Genomic DNA, 4,665 nt, shown 5'->3' with positions numbered 1-4,665 from the left:
CAAATCAGTCCATCTCCCAGAGGACCCTCCCCTCCTGTGCTGTCCCTCCACCCTACCAAGCATTATGGCCCTCTCTAAGCACAGATCCCTCCTTACAACATGACCAAAGTATGTCAGACAAAGCCTCAGAATCATTGCCTCCAAGGAGCAGCCCAGTTTAACCCTCTCCAGGATGAATCTGTTTGTTTCCTTAGCAGTTCATGGCACCCTCAGCACTCTTCTCCAACACCAAAGCTCAAAAGCATCAGTTACCCTTCTATCCTTCCTGGTCATTGTCCAGCTCTCTGACACATAAAAAGTGATTGCAAAGACCATGGCCTGTACCAGACACACCTTAGTCTCCAGAGACACACTGTTGCTCTTGAGTACTTTAGAGAGCTCCCTAACAGCAGACTTTCCCATAGGCACACAATTATTGTACAATAGACATTTTGCCTGGAGGTTTCAAAAGCAGTTACCTGATTTAATATTTAGAACTTTTACTCAAACTCATTGCTGTTGAGTCAGAACAATTTCCTAGCTGACCCTCCAAGTGGGTTTTTAGAGGCTGTAAGTTGAGTGGTTCTCGTAAGTATTATTCTCCTCACTTTTCAGATGAGGAAACGTAAGCCTAATAGGGCCCTGATTACAACATGACTAACCGGCAGAATGAAGATTTGAACCTAGAACTCTCTGCTTCTCTGCAAAGCGTTTTGTTTTGTTTAAGTCCACTACAATACAAAGTTATGGCTATTTAATTTTAGTATTGATCAGGAAATAGTTTCTTAAGACTACATGTGTGCAGGAGAGTGCTGAAACTGACCCAATCTATACAGATGAAAGTTTTCTTTGCATAAATCACCTGAGCCCCCAAACTCACTGCTATACTCCTAGCAGTTCTATACGACCAAGTAAAACTATGTCATAGGGTTTCCAAGGTGTAAATCTTTACAGAACTGAAATGCTATATTTTTCTCCCCCCAAAAAGCCTAGTAGTTTAAAACCACTGAATTTTCAATAAGGTTAGCAGCCAAGTATTTTAACCTCTGTAGCACCAGGGCTCTTTTTAATTCCTCCAGAGCCCTTAAATAGACATAGTAATCTGGCTTGCCTCACCTCCTACTTAGACGGGAAGGAAAAGAGCTATTTTAATCTTGTAATTCAGTTTTTCATAGTACTCTGGTGGGGAATGAAGAGGAGAAAAAGAGGGCACCCGAACTTACTTCCCAGGATTCCAGCTGTGTCCATCAGCTGGTAGGCGGAAAGGAAATTCAGAGAGCTATTATAGCATAATTTTAACAAGAAAAACACCTTTTAAGTTCATTTCTGGTGCCTTTATACAGGAACAAGCCCTGAGGTTCCTGGAGATATATTTGTGATAGAAGTCATTCGGGATGGCTTCATCCGAGGCATTTGCCTACCTTCCCTCTGGTGCATTTTCATCATCTCTCTGCAATGTCCGTAGACTGTGAATTGCAGATTCATTAACTGAGGACAGTGTCTCCTCTTAATCTATAGAAAATGCCCATTATACTGTCAGTGCTCGTTATATATCCATAATAGGTCTAAAAGCCTTTTAGTTTTAAAAATATACTATCATTCTATATTTTTTTTCAGAGAACAAGTCTAAGCATATATATTCTCCTTTTTGGTTTATAGATAAATTGTTTTTTTTTTTTCACATTATTTGCCTTGGCTAAAACTGTCTCTTCAATAACCACCACCTAAAGATGAATTGATTACAAATGAATTCTAGACAAATATTTTATTAATTCAAGCAATGCTTCACACCTTATTTGATTAGATTATAAAAGAAAATGGAGACACAGTGGCATAGTGGATTGTGTGTTGAGTTGCTAACCCAAAGGCTGGCAGTTCAAGTCCACTATAGGCTCAATGGGAGATAGTCTCCTTCTGTAAAGATTTACAGCCTCAGAAACAATAAGAGAAAACAAAAACAAGACAAAAAAAAGAAAGAAAGAATAAGGAGGAAAAGAGTTTTTTTTTTTACCATGGTTAACTATAATTATATAAGAATTATTTGTACATACACTCAAATTCCCTATTTGACTACAAATGATGTAGTCATTTTTGTCCTTCAAGGGATTTAGTACATTAACCTATTTGAAAACAATTATTTAATATTAAAAATATAACATTATTTAATATTAAAAACATATTTGCACCTATTAACACATGTGGAACTGAGTAAGTCATAAGTTAATATTTGTTGGATGGGTGTCTAGATGGGACATGCAAATTTAGGCATAAACTTTGGAAACTAAAGTAAGAAGAAGAATACCTATTAACGTGGTTGCAGAAAATTCTCCATTCTTGTCATTTCAGCATTCAATAGGCAATTTTTAGTTTTGGGAGACAAAAACAGGCCAATATATTCTTGTTGCTTTGATTCATTCACTTATTCATTCATTGACCCTTTCAGTAATTATTTAGCATCTGCTTTGTGTAAGCTGCGGTAAATGCAGAAAGGTTCCCTGTCAAGTGGAGGAGTCAGAGCAGTTAACAGATGCTGACACTACAAATGTATGGAGGTGCTGTATTAGAAACAAGTGCATTTAGAACAGGCTCCACAGCCTGCTTTGTGCGGAGGAAACATTGAAACTGAATTCTGACAATTCAGGCGATAGGAATGGGTTGCATGGAAAAAAGCCAAAAGCATACCAATGCTGCTGCTGGAGCAAGAGGCAAATCAGGAAAGCCATTTTAAGGAGTTTTTCACTTCATTTTGAGGGAAATAGAGAGTCACTGAAATGGTTTGAGCAGAGCAGGTTCCTAGTATGAATTATGAATTAGAATAATTTTTTCAAGTTGAAAAGAACAAAAAAAGATATGGGATTTTTGCTGGAATTGAATCAAATTCATACTTATTTTGGCAAATGTGTTATCTTTACATCTTTAAGTTGTGAATCATTGCCCTTATAAGTTTAATTATTTGTCACCATTTTGGATAGTCTCTGTTTTTATGAGTCCCTGGATGGTTCAAATGACTAATGTACTTGACAGGTAAACAAAAGGTTTGTGATTAAAGCCCTTTCAGTGGTAACTTAGAAGAAAGGCCTGACACTGAAATATCACCCAAATCCAACAAACCCAAGCCAGATTTTTCCCATCAAGCCACCTCTGAATTGTAACAACTTGTAGGATAGACTTGAACTGTACTACAGGGTTTCCAAAGTTGTAAACCTTACAGAAGCAGATTGACACACTTTCCACTGCAGAGTGGTTGTTGGTTAAAAATCTGGACTTGTGTTTAGCAGTCAAATGCTTTAGCTATTGCACCACCAGGGATCCTCCCTGAAATATCACAAACACTGACAATCTTGTGGGTATAGTACTATTCTGAGACAGCTAAGAATCTCAGTAGAGTTGACTGCAACTACTGTGGTTTATTTGGTGTTTGTTTTGTATTTTTAAAGATATTTTCTGTTGTTTTTTTTTTGGGGGGGGCGTCAGTCTGTGGGTGCATTCCAGTAATCAATTATCATTAACACATATTGATTCTCTGTTTGGTCAATTTCATGCTGCAAGATTTGGTAAAAATTTTCAATTTCTTCCACTTTGGCTCTAGCTGTACAGCATATATTTCAGTAATAGTCATATTAACAGGTCTTACTTCTATGCATATTGATGACATCCTATCACAACACTGTGTACTACAGAATAGGATTTGAAATTGACTTTTTGACTATGAATATACTATTCTTCTGTTTTTCGTTCCCAGCATAGTGTTCTATGTAATTACTTGATTCAAAGTAGCCAAAGCTAGTCTATCTCAACTCATTAATGCCTAAAATGTTGATGTTTATGCGTTTCATGCAATTTTTCACAATTGCTAGTTTTCCAGTATTCAAGCTTTGCACATTTCATGTTCCAATTTTTAAACGGTGTTTGCCAATATATTTCTTTATTTCAAATGACTTCTAATCTGAGCTCTATCTCTACTGTTCACAGGGTTTTCATATGCTTGTTATTTATGAAGTGGATGGTCAATTCTGCTTCCTAGTCGGTTTTAATCTAGGAACTCTACCAAAATCTGTCCACCATTGGTAACACTTGTAGCATTCATGAACCGGTGGCACAGCTTTTAGCATCACATATTAGAGGAAGACTGATATATAACCTGTGTTATGCAGATGACACAAACTTGCTTGCTGAAAGTGAGAGGACTTGAAGCTCTTGTTGCAGAATATCAAAGAATATATCCTTCAATATGAATTTTATCTCAGTGTCAAGAAACAGAAATTGTTACCGCTGGATCAATATGCAACATCGTGATATATGGAGAAATGATTGAAACTCTCAAAAACTTCATCTTACTTGGACCCACAATCAATGTCACCGGTAGCAGTAGTCAGGAAATCAGGAAATATACTGTACTGGGAAAATGTGAAGGCAAGGACTTCTCCAAAGTATTGAGGAGTAATGACGTCAGTTAGAGAACTAAGATGCATCAGATTCAGGTCTTTCTGATGATCCCTTGCTATGCATCTGAGAGCTGTACAAAGAATAAGAATGACAGAAAAATATTTGATGCCTTTGTTGTATTGGAGAAGAGTCTTTACATCTTGTTGCTGTTGTTGTTATGTGCTGTCGAGTCATTTGTGACTCATAGTGACCCTATGTACAACAGCCCTAAACCGTGCTCTATCCTGTAGCAATCTCATT

General features: G+C 37.2%; 1 pseudogene; it reads right to left on the bottom strand.

Annotated features, from left to right (window-relative positions):
* LOC102852550 overlaps window positions 1-4,665 on the bottom strand; it is a 68,451-nt pseudogene that overhangs the window by 8,910 nt on the left and 54,876 nt on the right.

This window comes from Elephantulus edwardii, unplaced genomic scaffold, assembly GCF_000299155.1.
Source record: "Elephantulus edwardii isolate Elephantulus edwardi_28Jun2011 unplaced genomic scaffold, EleEdw1.0 scaffold00009, whole genome shotgun sequence".
NCBI lineage: Eukaryota > Metazoa > Chordata > Mammalia > Macroscelidea > Macroscelididae > Elephantulus > Elephantulus edwardii.
This window is presented reverse-complemented; position numbering and strand designations above follow the sequence as displayed.